The sequence below is a fragment of the Danio rerio genome, chromosome 25 (assembly GCF_052040795.2).
Source record: "Danio rerio strain M-AB ecotype USA chromosome 25, GRCz13ab, whole genome shotgun sequence".
In the NCBI taxonomy this organism is placed as follows: Eukaryota; Metazoa; Chordata; class Actinopteri; order Cypriniformes; family Danionidae; genus Danio; species Danio rerio.
The window spans coordinates 13272501-13290005 of NC_141045.1; the positions used below are offsets into that span (position 1 = coordinate 13272501).

At 39.3% G+C, this 17505-nt stretch overlaps 1 protein-coding gene across 13 annotated transcripts in view; it reads right to left on the reverse strand.

The window, feature by feature from the left end:
* ntrk3a (neurotrophic tyrosine kinase, receptor, type 3a) overlaps positions 1 to 17505 on the reverse strand; it is a 441806-nt gene that overhangs the window by 348363 nt on the left and 75938 nt on the right. The window lies entirely within an intron of this gene.

The window sequence follows — 17505 nt, forward strand, 5'->3', positions numbered from 1 at the left end:
GCTAATAAGCCTTAGAATATTTTAGGATGGGTGCTGTTAAAAAGACTTTACCTTACAAGAAAAGGGGAACTTTTGGATGTTAAGTCATAACATATGCAGGCCTCTACTTATTTGAATTGAGAACCTATTAGTATATTAACACTTTTTCGTCATCACAATAAAGAGAACATCTTTCTTGACCTTCCTTATTTGCATTAACGTACCTGTAATGAAGGCCAGCTAGCGAAGTGATATGAAGGTAAACCTCACTCAAGGTGCTCAGCGACAGATGCTAGAGGCCATTGTCTTTAGACTTCTTGTTAGAGCAATCGACTCCCATACAAAGAGTTGCCAGTTCGATCCCAGCTCAGACTGGGCTGGGTGCAGTGTGACTGGGGGGTTACACACGGGGGCTCGTCCGGGATGAAAGTGAGGTTTAGGAGGGTGAGTGTAACGGAGGCCAGCTAGTGAAGTGCTATGCAAGTAAACTTCACTCAAGGTGCTCTAGCGACAGATGCTAGAGGCCATGGTTTTTAGCCTTCTTCTTAGAACCAACTCCCACACAAAGAATTGCTAGTTCGATTTAAAACAAATACATATAATATTTACCCTACTAAAATACCAACTAAATAAATTCCAGTTGCTATTATGCTTTTAATTAGTGCTTAGTGTCAATAGTACATTTTAGAGTGCAATTATGGGAACATAGAGTTATGCAAGAGAATATACTATCATGCTAACAAACTTATAGTATACCTTTAAATAAGTATTCATTACAGACAAGATATATTTTACAGTATAAAAATGCCAACTACAGCTTTAAGGTTAACGCCAGTAGCCTAGTGGTACTGTGCACTGACATATAGCACCAACAAGATCATGGCGACCCAAGTTCGATTCCTGGCTCCAAGTCCATTGCCGATCCTTCCCCTCTCTCTGTTCCCAATGCTTTCCTGTCTGAATTCTCTACTGTCCTGTCATATTAAAAGGTGAAAACCCCCAAAAAATAAAAACTCCAGCTTTTAGGGTGCTTTCACATATGTAGTTCGCTTCATTTGGTCCGGACCAAGGGTAATAAATGATACATTGTTGCATCTTCTGCCTTCTTTGGGTCGTTTTCACACCACACTGCTGGCTTTGGTCTGAACCAGTTGAAACGAACCAAAATGCAGTCATCTGACAAAATCCACATCTCTCATTGGCCAGATGTTGTTGAACATATTTCCTAAACTGCTTATTGATTGGTCAGAATTCACGTGCAATTTTAAACAAAACCTTTTACTCTGGAGGGACGACTGCGCTGGCTGATTGTATCCCTGCTTTAGACAAACTATACATTACGAAAATGAAGCTCGGCCGCGGCTGGAAAACAGTGTTTAATGCATCGCTCGTTACTTCAGGAGGAGGCGTGAATTAATTTAGCTAAACTGCGACATGGTCATCTTGCGGAAATATTACCAACGATCCATCAGGTAATGTTCCCTTTCTCTCTCTCTGTTGGTAAAGCGCTGTCAACAAATATTTTTCCTCCATATCCCATAATGCACAGCGCATCGGCCTACGGCAGCTGAATTACTCCAAAACGCGCAATACTTTTTGCGGTTGGACCTGTTTTAGTACGAATCATATTCTCACCACAAATGAACCGCTCCAGGGTTTGTTTGAAAGCGTACCAAGACCACCTCTTCAAGCAGGTCTCGGTACGCTTATTTGGTCCGCTTTTGGTGCGCACTCGAGTACGATTGCTGCAATCTCACCTGCCCAAACGAACCGTACCAAAAGGGGAAACGAACTCTACTGTTCTACTGAACTCTAAATAAGGCAGGTGTGAAAGCCCCTTAGTCATCTTAGTCAAGCTAAGCATTTGTACGTTATATAACAGTATTCCAAGCATATGCTGGTTAGGTACATTCTAAAAATCTTGGTTATGTTAACCCAAAGCTGGGTGACATATGAAAGAGCCCAACACTTTGGTTAAATATTTAATTGAAATTGAATTGACAAAACTAACAGAACAGTTGGGTTTATCCATAAAGTATTTACTGTATACCCGATGTTGGGTTAAGAAAACCCAGATTTTTTTAAAGTATAGGTACTGAACCATGGTTTCTGATTTAAGTTGCCATTTTTCCATGACATGGATTTAGCTGGTTCTTGCTGATCAGGACCAGTTAAGGATTAGCAAGAAACAGCATAAAACAGCAACCAAAACCAGTGGTTCAAAAGCTGCCTAATCACCATATTCTGTTAGTTTTATGTTTTATTCTCAAACATAACACCAAAGACACTTATTACTGCAAAGGATTTTAACAGATTTTGCTGTAAAGTCAAAATACATCAAAAATAAACTCCAAAAATGCTATTTGAAAGAACTTGAAAGAGTTTGACCCTTAATTTCCCCAATTTCTGTCCTTTATTCTACCCACCACTTCTAATCTAGCATGGAGAAATGCTAATGCTCCACTGCAGTGTCACTAAGCCTACTAAGTGAGGTGCACTACCATTATTTATTTATTTATTTGACCTCCTTTCCAATTTCCGAGATAGGTTTGTCAACGCTAACAACGATGCTCTTTAGTCACTTTTAAGTCTAATAATGTGCCAGACACCATAGTCGTGCTTGTTGGTTGTCTCTATGCCTAGCGGGCCGTGATTTATTTGAAGTCCCACTTCAAACGGCGGCTAGCCTCTGGTGAAGCTAATATATGCAATGTCCAATGTCATTGTGATTATTTTTTTTACAGATTGGAAATGAGAGCTGGCATTAGCATCCTCATGGCCGGAGAACCGCATACGGCAGTAGCTAATGTTTTAGATTAACACTAAACCCAATTACAGTTTCAAGCCGGAGAAATCAAAGAAGAAAAAAAAAGTGTAAAAATGCTCTCATTAGTCAGAGCATATGACATTGTTTAATCCTCATTAAAGACTCAGGGCCCTCCTAGAGCAGTAAAATAAAAAAAAATACAAATTATGTTAAGATGCGCAGAGCTTCCGAGCCAGTTTAGGCAGCACATTTATCGCAGTATGTCACAAATCTCTGTGACTTTATTCACCGCTCAAGACCAGCTGCTTTAGGAAATGAGAGGGCACCGATCATCGAACACCACTTATAACACTCAATTGTCTTTTTATGAGGTTCAAAGGGCCTTTGAAATTAATAAACGTCAGTTTTAATGAGTTGAATGGATCAGCGATGTGTGCACGTTGCAAACACAGACGCGCCCGGTCCTTCTGTTGTCGTTCTATGGGCCAAAAGCGCCCCATCTCTGGCAGCGAAAACCCACCCAAGTCTCAAACTGCTTAATTAGATCTGCAATAAAAGCGCAAGCCGATCTTATTGAGTCAATCTTGTTTAATAAATGTGACTGCACTGATGGGAATAAAACAACCCAGGCTCGTTGGAATTATGAGGCTAAGAAAATATTCAAGCAAATGTTTTTACATTGGTGCATGCATGTGTTGTGAAGCTTCTAAAGCGAAATGTTTACTGATTTTTTCTAAGAGGTTCTTGTAACCAAATTCAAGTTTTAATTCAAATTTTATGAAGATCTTTTTTTTTTGTTTTACTCATCTCAAACAACTTTTGAAGGTGAACATTTTAATAAAGTGACTTTTATTGAATTTTGAGTTATTTGATGCAATAAATATGATGAAAATCATCTTTTGGAAGCTGTTTGGAAAAAAACGTGTGTATGTATAGTCTTATTGGGGTGATATAAAGACAATAAGCCTCATTTTTATTTTCTGACATTAAAATAGGATCCAAATGCCTCCCATTTTGAGGCCCATCGCAACGTGACATAGGAGTGTGGTTTCTCTGACCAGCAAATTGATTGACAGCCGCATATTAACATGTCTCTGTAGTAATGCATATATTCATATCAACAAGACAGGACGTGCGCAAAGCAACTGGGATTAAAAGAGCTGTTCAGCTCTCTGTGATCATCAATCATCATCAAATGTGATCAAGAAGGCGTTTTACAAGTTTAAAACGTTTTTAAAACAGTGTATGTAACTCATTGCAGAAAGACTTGACTTAACCCCACAACAAATACATCAAATACTCATTGGGAAAGTTCTTACTTTAGTGAAGTTTAAGAACTTTATGTCTGTCACTGTGCTGTTTATCTGACGTAGCCGAGGTGGAGATTGAGGCACACTCTGACAGGCACGTGGGAACGGTGGGCGGGGAAAACTTGCATTAAAGGCACAGGCAACAATACCAGGCTACATTGTTCAAAGCTGACAATTCTGAAAGGAAAAATAAATAATCTGATGTGTGTTTTGAGCTGAAACTTTACAGACACATTCTGGAGAAACAAAAGTTAGATCTTCAATCTAGAAAAAAAGAGGGTACAATAGGTGCCCTTTAAGATATTTTTCAAGTTGGTCTTGTAAAGTGTTCCCAAAAAAACTTGGTCGCTGGTACATTATCAGTTATTTTTCACATGCACACACATATATAACACAGCTATGAACATGGGGATAAATTCCAGGGTTGTCTCCCAAAATAAATTATAAAAAAAAGTCTCTGTTCAGTAAAAAAATCTATGCATGTATACCTAAAATAATGGTGTAAGTAGAAGAAAAAAATGCAATAAATGCATTTAGAAACAGTTGAGTTCCCCCTTCCCTTCCTCATAATGGGAAAGGTGAGTAAATAGTGAGTACATTTTCCCTTTCAGGAAAACTATCCCTTTTAGAAATGTCAATTAAAATGTGCTAATTAGGCAATCGTTTAAATTTGACAAAATATTGTATTTTGAAAAAAAAAAAAATTGAAAGCCAGTAGCTGTTGACTTCCATAGCATGTTTTTTTCCCTACAATGACAGTTAATGGCTATCGGATCTAAACATTCCTAAAAAAAAATATCCTATTTTGGTTGAGCAGAAAAAAGAAACTCAAAGTTTTGACACCTTGAGGGTAAGTAGATATTGAGTACATCTTAATTTCAGGGTGAACTATTACACACGGTTTATAATCTCCTAAAGGTGAATAAATAATGAGTAAATTTTCCATTTTGGGTGAACTATCCCTTTTAATAATGTCAACTAAAATGTGATAGTTGGGCAATTGTTAAGAAGTGATAAAAGATTGAAGAAACCGGTAGCTGTTGACTTCCATAGCATGTTTTTTTTTTTTTCTCGAACCATGGAGGTTAATGTCTATCTGGATTAGCAAAAAAAAAATAAATGCAAACCACTTGAGGGTAAGAAAGGTGAGTAAACAGCGAGTCAATATCCAATTTTGGACTATCCCTTTAAGGTAAGTCAACTAAAATGTGCTAGTTAGACCATTGTTTAGATTTGAAATTGCTGCAATCTTGTCCTACTGACATTAACAACGATGAAAATCAGACACTGAACAAAACTGTAGAAAAAAACATTAGTGTCCATAAAAACATCCACAATCTTAAGCAGAAGGAAACGCATCCGTGTCGTGCCACACGTGGTTGTCGAGTACGGTTGAGCGCCTCCGCTGTGAGGTGCCCAATCAATGCCATGCTATTCAAACTCCGACAGGCCCTCAGCAGGGGAAGAGGCGGAAGATCGCAGCATAAGAGAAGACGTTTTTTTTTCAGAAAACAGTCTGCATTTTTCCACCTCTGAGTTCACACTGACCCGTCTGTGTCACAAAGCGGGCTATAAACAGCAAGCTAGCATGAATAAAGCATCACGACCCTTTTCATTTCATCCGTCGCGGAAGCCTTAAGCGCCTCACAGTTTGTGTCCAATATCATCAGTATTTTCCCTTACCAAGGCTGCGTGTTTCCTGCGAGGGAGAGAACGACTGTGGAGGATGAGGATGAGTCAGACGTGATCGCGGCAAGAAATGTAAAGCAACCCATCTGGAGCGTCTTATGCATCTTCTCCTATTCCCTCATATTTCAAATTATGGGTGGCACTTCCGGTTTTGGGAACTTCCTATGTTACCCCCTTTACAAGATGTAAGATAAATCTTTGGTGTCTCCAGAATGTGTCTGTAAAGTTTCAACTCAAAACACCCATCATATGTATTATACAATGAATTTTAACAACGTCCATTTCCATATTTGAGCACATTCTTAAAACAGCACTGATTTGCCATTGTGTTCACGTGCTCAACAGATATAACTGTGATTGGCCATGAAGGTCATCAAATCACTGAACTCACCACTGTTTACTGAGTGTAACCAAGGATACAGGGACACGGGCGTATTTTAAAGCTGCGATTTATCAGTGGATCGCTTGTATGTCAGCTTATAGACAAACCAACTGATCGAAGGACTTTAAATCGATCCAGTGTTTTATTTCAGTACCGTTTGGTATCGAATCCAAGTATCGTAACAACCCTAGAGTAGACACACTATACCTACACACAGTTCTATTCAGACAGCTTACAAAGATTTATTTTGCATTATAGGTTACAAATAACCCATATGCAAAGTAAGAACTGTGTAAGAGGTGGGCGCTTTATATTTATCCATCATGAATATAGCATTATGTTGTTGTTTCTCTCTTAATTATCTTATCTTATTGTTCTAATATCCAATAGATGAACTGTGTATGAAGAGAATAATGCCACCACAATGAACCCAGTTTTTAAAAAAAACCTCACCAGTTTAACAAAAGTTACTCTCATAATCCACACAGAGCATCATTGGGAATAGGAGAACGGTGCATAAGTTGTTAAAACAGCTGATTGAGAGGCTGGGCTCGTACCTGCGTGTGCGTGGCATGATTGAAGGCTCGCCGACAGTGTCCAGGCACCTTTAAATGATTGATCTCGCTTCCAGACTAACAAGAGGGCCTCGTCAGCGCTGCGTAAGCTTGCTTTTGATTGACAGCTTCCTAGCCACCCTACTAGTGTCTCGTACCCGTCCACCCCTGCCTGTGTGTCCGTGACCACACTGATCATTACCTTTATGCTGCGAGTAGGCGGACTGGTTGCACTTTGGAGAAGAGGGGGAGTAGAAGCTGGCATTTCGACTTCTCATTCAGCAAAGGAGAAACGTCCACAGACGAGGCTCTCATGTCAGCTCCTCAATTCGAAATGCTACTTCAAATCTTGCTATAATAAGATTGGTCTTATTTGATTTTTAAAATGTTTACATCCTTACTAGTATCTATTTTATAGATATAAGTACTAGCTAACAAATAATACTGGTATGTAACAATATGTACTGCTATAGGCAAATAAACATTTCAATTGTCGAATGAATATAGTATCTAATGATTAAGTAGAGTAATATTTAGGGGTGTGATGAGATCTCAAGATGAAATCACGACGAGATCAAGGTAAAAAGAGCTCTAGTGAGTTGTGATCTGATCTTATGATGGAGCATGAGGGTGAATTTAGCACTGAATATTGGAAGCAGGATTGGATTTTTTTAACTGCACATCAAGTGCTTCGCACAAACCTAGCAACCTGGGCTGCCTCAATGTTGCGCATCATTTGTTTGCTTGGGTGAGTGTGTTGTGGCCATTTTTTTCACAGCTGAGTTCAAAAATCATCACATCCAAAAGCAGAGGCTGCTACAACTGCTGCAACACAAATTAAACATTGGTTCGTAACCAGCACTTGAGATAGGCTAAAAGTCATAATTGTCATAAACACAATTGTCTCGTCTCGTGGAGTAAAGCCTGGTTTATACTACTGCGTCAAGTAATCGGCGTGACCCACGGCACATACAACGCGGGTAGCTGTGCATTCATACTTCTGTGCGCTGTTTCTGTTGCTCTGCAATAACACTTCTGAAACGCTAGTTGGCAGTGAGGTGTTCCTCTGTATCGAATTTCTTTGCTGGTGTTATGTTTTTTTCTGAGTTTTTTCCTTAATGAACAAGTGGCTCAAACTCGCTCATTTTGAGGCAGGAACCGGTGGACGTGCAACAGCTTTAACCATTAAGTAAACACACAAAAAAACTTTCCATACGGAGCTCCTTCACGACACTCTACACTTGTAAACAACCACTCTATTGGGCTCAAGCGGCTCTCGGTCCTGCCCACACTCATCATCGATACCAATCCGACCAATCACAGAGCTTGCACTACACGTCGTTGCGACGCATAGTTACGGCCACGGCGAGGGCTATACGTCCAGGCGTAGGCCACACCGAAGCATACGCATGCGCTTGACGCAGACGTATAAACCAGCCTTAAGTATCTCGTCGTACCCCCAGTAATATTTAATAAATGAGACTCTCAACAAATTTTAGGTTGCACAAATATATTTCTGGCAATAGCCAAGAATACATTCTATGGGTCTTTTTTTTACTTTTATTGCAAAAATCCTTAGGATATTAACTAAAGATTACATTTGATCAATATACTTTGTAATTTTCCAACTATAAATATATCAAAATCTCATTTTTGATGCGCATTTTCTAGAACTTCATTATTGCACCCGCATGACTAGTTTTGTGGTCTAGGGTTACACATAATTAAAAGCATCTATTTAATAAATTATAGTATCTAATAGATATTTATTTACATCTACAATTATCTAAAAAATAATTAAACCTGCCTATTTGGTAGGTACTCATATGTAAGGATTAAGACTGTATCTAATAAACAAGTTCAAGCCTTTAATAAAAAACATGTAATTTAATATGTAATGGTATCTAATGAAAAAGTACCCGTGTCTAATATTAAGAACTACTAACTAATATGTACTAGTATGTAAGGAATAAGTATTTAAAGCTAATAAAGAAAAGTTTAAGTATATTTACCAGGTATTACTAGTATAATACGATTAAATACTGTCGTCCCAAAAAAAGAACCAATATCTAATGCAGTAGTTCCCAAAATGGGAGACAATGAGTCGCTTAGCAATTTCCAAAAATCAAATAAATTTTATTAAACCATTAAGATTACCATATTTTATCTATAGCCTACTGAAGAACAAAATATCAGTTAATAGTAACATTGTTAACATGTTAATGATAAACATAAAAAAAAAAAAAACATGCAAATAAAAAGCCATCAGCCTTTTGATTTTTTTTGCAAGCCCTGGGGTAATTACATTTATTACATGTATATATTTTATAATGTAATTACATTTATTACATGAATTACAGACACAGCAAAAGTGTCAGATGCAGCACATTGATTTTATGGTACCAGGTTAAACTTTGACACCTTTTTTGGCCCTCACGTACATTAAAAATAAATACAACTGAACATGGAGGATAGTCTCAGAGTGGCGTTATCCAAAATTAAATAATAAAAAGGCTTTTTGGGCCTAATGGACCTATTTTTGGATGCTGTTGTGTGCAAGGTTTAACATTTATAACCACCTCAAAGAATATTGGGAGTCGTGAGTCACTGACATTATTTTGGAGGTCATGGGCTGAAGTTTGGGAACCCCTGATCTAGTGAATAAGCATCAGATGAATAACCACTAGTATGTAATAAATAAAAAGTATTATGCTTAAGCGGAATGAGCATCTAATAATAAGTATTTGTTTCTAAAGATAAAGCACTACCCTGTAATTATGTATTATTATGTAAATAACAGTAACTAGCTACTACTGAAATCACTACTGAATTAAGTAGCATAATGAATAAGTAGTAGTATATATTTGATACTAACATCTAACAAAGTATTTAATAAATGATTACTTTTGTTTAATAATACTGGTATTTAATGAAAAAACTCTAATATCATATAAAACAAAATTATGTTTATCTAAATAATAAACACTCTTGCCGATAAATAAGCACTGGTATATGATGGAAAAAATAAGTTATAATAAAAGATACTAGTGTGTTTTATAAATTAAATGTTAAAACAGTTTGCCATAGTCTTTGATTTGACAAAACTCCAATCTCTTGGGAATAAGTTCTTGCCGGTGTTTGAACCGAGACTGTGATGTTTAAAAGATTAAAAAGCTACTACTTGTCTGACTGCGTTTTGAGCTATGCTGCCTGTTTCTGGTTGCCTGATCAACAGCTGCACTTTTACCGTCAAAACACTTACATTCTGTTAAACGGGAATCAAAACACACTGATTACATCTTTTGCCCCATAAATACACACACACACACACACACACACACAAACACACACACACTCAGTAAACCTTAGAAATCCAATCACCCTTGTTAGCGGCCACTGCAGAGATATGGCATACATTTCAGCACAAGACATTCTTTTCAACAAGCAGCTTCGGAAAGCAGAATGAAAAATAGTGTTTCATAAACTCAATCTGCCCTGTTATTGCTTTATGGCGTGTGCACTAAATCGTCTATTATGTGGATCTAAAGGTGGCATATAAATTCCATACATTACAGTGTGTTATTTTAGATTAGGGCGACTGCAATAACGCATCCTCGGGGCTGTCAGGGACAACATGTTTCTCATTTCCCATATATTACCAACATGCTATGGCAAGCTGTTTTAACATTTAATCTGACTGTACTTGTAGAGCTAATAAAACTAGAATCCATTAAATGAAAACTAGCAGCATTGTAATCTGCAAGTACGAGCTAGAGGGGGGCATTCTTCCATCTCTCTTTACCCGCTTGGACTCTCTCCTCCTGGGCAGCCTTTCCTCTGAAGTCTTCCTGTCAGACCTCCAGGGGTGGCCTTCACCTCTTCGCTCCTCCTGTGCAACCATCTCCCCTAAAGTCCCCCTCTCAGACTTCCAGAGAATTGTTAAAAATCGTTAAAAGAGTCTACAAAAAGACACGTTCAACAAAACTCCAAAACACCCTGCCGCTTAAAACAAATCTCTAAGGGGGGCACCCATCCTGACAGACTTCCAGGGGTGGCCCCTATCTTTCTGTGCCTGCCTCGCTTTCACTCCTTCTGGGCATCCATTTCCTCTGAAGTCCCCCTCTCAGACTTCCAGAGAAGCGTTCAAAACATTTAAGTGAGTCCACAAAAAGACACGCTTACCAAAACTCCAAAACACAATGCCTCTGGAAATAATTTTCAAGGGGGGCACTCCAACCTGTAAAACCTCTAAGGGTGTCCCCTATCTCTCTGTGCCTGCCACACCTTTACTCCACATGGGCATCCATCTCCTCAAAAGTCCCCCTCTCAGACTTCCAGAGAAGCATTCAAAACCTTTAAAAGAGTCCACAAAAACAAATGTTAACCAAAATTCAGAAACAGCCTGCCTCTAGAAACAATTTGCCATGGGGGAGGCACCCCAACCTGTCAGGCCTTTAGGGGTGGCCCCTTTGTCTGTGTCCACCTCGCCTTCACTCCTCCTGGGCATCCACCTCCTGTCAAGTCCCCCTCTCAGACTTCCGGAGAAGCGTTCAAAACATTCAAGAGAGTCCACAAAAAGAGGTGTTCACCAAAACTCTGAAACACCTTGCCTCTGAAAACAAATCTCCACAGTGAGATGGAGGGCACCCCAACCAGCTTGTGCCCAGGAAAGGGGCACCGTCATGGGCTTGAACGAGTGAGTCAAGGACCCTGGATGTCCGGTCAAAGCTTGTTTTTTCACATTGGTCTCTGGCATACACCACTCCACAAGAGCTTCTAATATTGCCTTATTAATCACGCTGAAACCTTTCGCCAGCTTGTCGCTCCAGTTCAACTTTGACAGCACCACCCTGAGGCTGGATAGGGGACGAGGATCCTTTTAGTCACAAGTGGAACACACTAGTCAAAACTGAATAATAGACATTGAATTGTCTCAAAAAATACCAGTTTTAATAAAAAGGTATGTCTCTAAAAATAAGTACCAATAACTAATGTGAACTAGAATTTAATGTATAAGTACTATACATTTTACTTGTAATTAAAGGATAAACACTGCTAGCTAATGAAAGTAGTAGAACTTTAAGGAACATGCACTTGCATCTAAAAATAAGCACTAGTAGCATCACAGCACTGTGTATATACATTAAATGGTAAAACAGCTTGCCATAAGCATGCAGTTCTACAAGAAAGACATTAGATTTAATTCTCCTGGGTGAAGACGCGGGCCTGATATTGTCTGTTCGTATTATGTAAACGGGTCTAACTGATCGACATGGGAAAGATGTGATCATATTGGATAGGAAAAAGAGAAACCTGATATCTTTTCTTGCACAACATCATCTGAGATTGGCCAGATTTGCCAGCTACGCCCCTTTCTTTGTTCTTTCAAAGCAGGCATCGTCCCTCTTTGCTTTCCCCCCACAGTTGCCTCATTGTTTGGGTTCGGGTGAAGCTGTTTGGGAACCGAGAGGAGTTCCAGCTCTTTAAACTAGATTAAGCCATGCTGACGACATTCTCTTAAGACTCTGTAAACATGAGGGAATAGTAACTGCCACAAAAACCCAGTCACTGCAACTTGAAAGGGTGCAGATAACATTAAAAAAACGAGTGGAGTAAGGATTTGGGATTAGGGGACGAGTGAGCCGTTTGAGGGTTTGTTGATAAAAGCCGTCAGACATGAGATGGAGAACTTGTGCTATGTTAATGTTTGCATTACAGACTAGACGGTGTACGTGGTCTGTGCTTTTCTGTTGTTTTTTAGTGTCTGCCTCATGCTAAGTGGGACTTGAGTGTGTTTTAGCCAAGTGGCACATCTCGTTGAGATCAAGTTGTCTGGCATGGCCACCTATGTGTGTATGTGTGCAACGCTGTGGACTGAAAGAAGAATAAAAAGCTGAAACTGATTACAACGATAGATGCACTTGCAAAATCTATTCGCATAGGATTATAAAGGTTTTTGGAAAGGCATGTTTTTATATAATTTTACTGCAGCAGAATACACTAAATATATGATATAATATGAACAGTGTGGCAATTTGCATCATCAAACAAATATAATAATACACATACATAAGCAGTAGTAGCTACAGGTCATGTGCCAAATATGTTATGAAACAGTATGAAAGTCAGAAGCGACCACTAGGATCACAATCTCAACCTAGGCTGCATTCTTCATCCCGAATGTGAGGAGATAGAGCACAACACCATGTCCTGTCAATAGCACTTGCCAAAAATAACTTTATGAATAATGCAACACAGGTTCTGCCCTCTTCTTGCACAAAGACACCCGAGAGAGAGGGGGGGAGACTTTGACTCTTCTCTTTCCCACTGGGGTGCACATACATACACACACACACATATTATACTAGACATACCTTTGGGACACAAAGCAGCTTCTAAAGCAACAAAAGCTGAAAGAACCATAGGTCTAAACCACCTCCAGCAACAGCAGCACCACATGTAGTTCTCTGCAGAACCTGATTATTGAGAGTGTAAGGGTGCACTCGCACTATTCTATCCGAACCATGCCCAGGTGCGTTTACCAGTTCATTTGACAAGAGTGAGTGCTCTGAATCAAGCCCAGGCAGGGTGTAGTTGGCCGGCACTGGCCTGGATGGAAGAGGTGTGCCAAAGCGTGGTTCAGTTGGGCATTGGAGCGGTACCGTTGTAGTGTGTAGTGCATGCCTGATGCCAAAACTGAAGACGCAACGTCACTTTAAGCGACTGTTTCATATGCATTTAATAATCATTCTTAATTTTCTATGAACGCGAACTGTCATAGTTTCTCAAAAGATGCAAACCCCTCGCTGCACGTCTGCTACACCTTCAGCAAACCTCCTAATACGAGAACTTCTATGATAATTTATGAGCGCCAAAAGTTGTGGATCTGTTCTGCAAAATATTTGACTCCGTGTCACTGCATCCCAATGTCCACTGTGCTGAGTGGGAGCACTTCTCTTCCTGTTAAACTAAACCGTTGCATCATTAATTACATGATTAATTAATTATGTAAGCATGCTCCGTTTCGGAAGGCAAAATGCAGAGTGAGTGCAGGCCGTCAGGGGAGAAGGGAGGGAGTTCAAGCCTGCTTTGCCATGGTTCAAGGCAACCATACGTAGTGTGCACTAAGGGTGTCAAAATTAATTGTTTCTTCGATGCACCGTGATGCAGACCTGGACAAGTTGATATCGGTTCAGTAATAATCATAACCGGTTATTATGTAATGACGTCATTTATCTCATATGCACTATGTCATCATAGCTTACTATGGCGAGGGAGGCGAGCGTGAGTATTTACAGCGCTCCAAGTACTGAAAAACGCAGAAACTCTGCAAAATTTCACTGTGTTTGTGTTTGCTGGACAGTCTTTCACTGACACTTACAGCAGAATCTCCTACTTCCCTGTGATTGAAAGAATGAAAGTAAACTCCATCTCTCTCTCTCTCTCTCTCACTGTGGCCCATTTGACCTGCTGGCGTGACTTTTTCTCTCCTCTCGGCTGTTACAGCGGTACTTGGATAGAGGTGTCTCATTGTGTGAATGAGAGAGAGTGCGATGCTGTGTGTTGCTTGCTTGGTGATGTATGTGTTTATACAGACAGCTGGTATATATAGCTCATTAAGAACCTACGCAAGCAGCTGTCATTATCACATAACAATTATCTAGATGTCTTTATCATCCCATCAATTCCAGTTGAATTAATTTATTCATTCATTTTCTTTAAGCTTAGTCTCCATTTCAGAGGTCGCCATAGCGGAATGAATTGACAAATATTCCAGCATATTTTTTACGCAGCGGATGCCCTTCCAGCTACAACCCAGAACTGGGAAACAGTGGTCATAAACGAATATTTGCCTGTAGTAAATGCTGCTTCATCTGAAAGCACATGCTGGAGGTTTACTAGAACTGGCTTTACTGCCAAAATGTGCATGAAAATGGCCTTTGATTAATCTTTTCAGAATAGTTCAGTGATTCAATGTTTCTCAGCTCAGCTCAACTTAAATTATTTTTATTTCTAAAGCACTTTCAACCAAACACAATGGGTATCAAAGTGCTGTACATAAATACACCAAATTCATACAAACAGACCAGATACGTAAACTTACAACACGTGATCAAAAGCTAAAGAAAATAAGTGTGTTTGACCTTTGAAATCTCACCAAAGTAGGAGGTGTTCTTTAGGACGGTGAAAGATCGTTCTAGAGCTGCTACGGAAACAGCTCTATCACCTCGGCATTTCAAGCATGATCGCAAAATTACCTCGGCATTTCAAGCATGATCGCAAAATCACACAGTGTCCGCCTAATACGACTTATGGACTTATATCCTGACCTATGGTAAAATGCAAATCAATAATTCTATCGTTTAAGCAATCCAGAAGTGACGTACTGTAAGGAAACTGACACAATAAAGCAAACTAAATACAAGACAAGACAATAAAACAATTCTAAGCAACATAGTTCAGATGACACATCTGTGACAGCTCTGGAGCTAGTTAGTTTCTCCAACATTGCATCATACTATGATAATACAGCAGTGAGATTTGGCTTTGTTTGGGAAATGCACCTCTGAATTGAGCAATTGAGGTTAGGTTTAGGCTTACAATCAGAGTTCAGTGCTTCTACATTAAGATAACCCTTGATTTTAAGAATAACTTAAGATTTAGGGTTATGGTTTGAACAAGAATTTTGAACAAGAATGATGTTCTAGGATCGACAACACATATTGACCCAGGACCACTTTTAATTATTCAAAATCGGGCTCTCTCTACATGCCCACAAGCACAAGCTCTTCAATTATTCCACAGACAGCTGTGAAATCATCACGAGGCGCTCCGCCCTTGCAGAGCAGCTCCACGAGGAACAGCTCGCTCTCCGTCTTCTTAACTAATTCTGAAAGGTAAAAGAAGGGATCAGACGGGCAGGGAGCACATCAGGGTTCTGCCATCAAACCCCATGTGTTCTTCACCTGCTGATGGGAAATAAAGCATGCGGGCTTTCTGGCAGACGGAATCTTCTCATTCTGAGCAATTCAATTAGGTGGGGTAGACGGATATGGGGTCGGACTTAAAGACATGATCCGGGGGGGGCTCGGCTTTTTCCGAAGGGTATTTGTAACAAGTAGGGGGTGGTGCAAAGTTTCTGCAAAGTGAATTAGGGAAGGAGACACGCTCAATCCCTTAACTCATCCACTGCTGAGATCTCTCATCCTACAATCTCTCACTTGCAATTAAAGCTTTGGAGCAAGAGACTTCATTAGAAAGGGCTTTATATTTAAGCTTGAAACGTCAAGCTCTTTACAAACTGAGAATAACTATCAATCAACAGTTCTAGCATGTTTTCTGTATAATACTTGGGAGTGTTATCATGAAAACCACAGTAAAGTCGTTATAACAGCTGGGGAAACTCAACCCCAATGTTTAATGCAATCCCAATGATGCACTAAAAATAGAAAAGACACTTTAGGCAAATTACTCACAGAGATCCTCAAACAATGACTAAAAACACTACGCATCTGTGCCCACATGGTCGTCTAGTCCACCATTGTCGTTTTGGTTGCCAATTTTGTGTTAGGGTTGCACGATGCTAAAATTCGGTACCAATGATAATGAACGTTAGCATCTCCCTTAAACCAAACCTTACCTAAAAACTGTGCTTTGAACATTTACATTAACAATGGCTTAGGAATATTAGCATAAACGGTAGCACCTCCCTTTACCTAAACCTTTCCTAAAAACTGTGACTTGAACATTTACATCAACAGGAATATTGGCATAAACGGTAGCAGCTCCCTTAAACAAACTTTTACTAAAAAGTGTGACTTAAACATTTACATCAACTTTGTTTTAGAAATATTAGCATAAACGTTAGCACCTCTTTTTATCCAAACTTCTCCTAAAAAGTGTGTCTTAAACATTTACATCAATATTGGCTAAGGAATGTTGACTAAAATGTTAGCATCTCCCTTTATCCAAACCTTTCCTAAAAAGTGTGCCTTTAACATTTACATCCACATTAGCTAAGAATTATTAGCATAGCTCCCTTTACCCAAACCTTTCCTAAAAAGTGTGCCTTAAACATTTACATCCACATTAGCTAAGAATTATTAGCATAGCTCCCTTTACCCAAACCTTTCCTAAAAAGCGCACCTTGATCATCCTAGCTTCCAGCCTTGTCAGATGGCATATCATAAGCTGTTCTGAAGAAAAAGCGGATGTCTAAATTGTCCTGCGTTCCCAAGGGAAACGCTGTAAGCTCTGATTTACCACCGCACCGAATGTGTCATACACATCCACACAGCCAGTGGCCAGTGTAGATAAACCCAACCTATTTCCATAGTTATTACTCTGCTTTTTACTCGCCAATATTGCCAAATCAAATTTAACACTCCTCTTAATTGCTCGGACCTATCGGGGTATTAAATGTTCGGCCTTTTTTTTCCTAAATGTTCTATTACGTTTTATTCTCCGGGCTTGAAATATTTAAAAAGTCACTTAAATCATATTCCAATTACCAATCTAAAACATCCCATTGGGTGACACGGTTGTAATTATTTAGGGGGGAAAGTAACGGCGGTGAGCTCTCAGAGTTTCCAAAGCAATTATGAATTAATTAAAACAAGATATCCTCATAAATTTGTGATGAATGTACGTGAACTACATCTCCTTTGTTGACGTTCTTAGCTCATATCAATTTTCGAGCTTTAATTATGGCAAATTATGGTCGTATAATTGTACGTTTTTACTTAAAGGCATGACCTGCTGAGGCTATTGATGCTCGACAGAAGAAAAAAAAGAAATACACTGGAGGTTTTAAAATGAGCCACC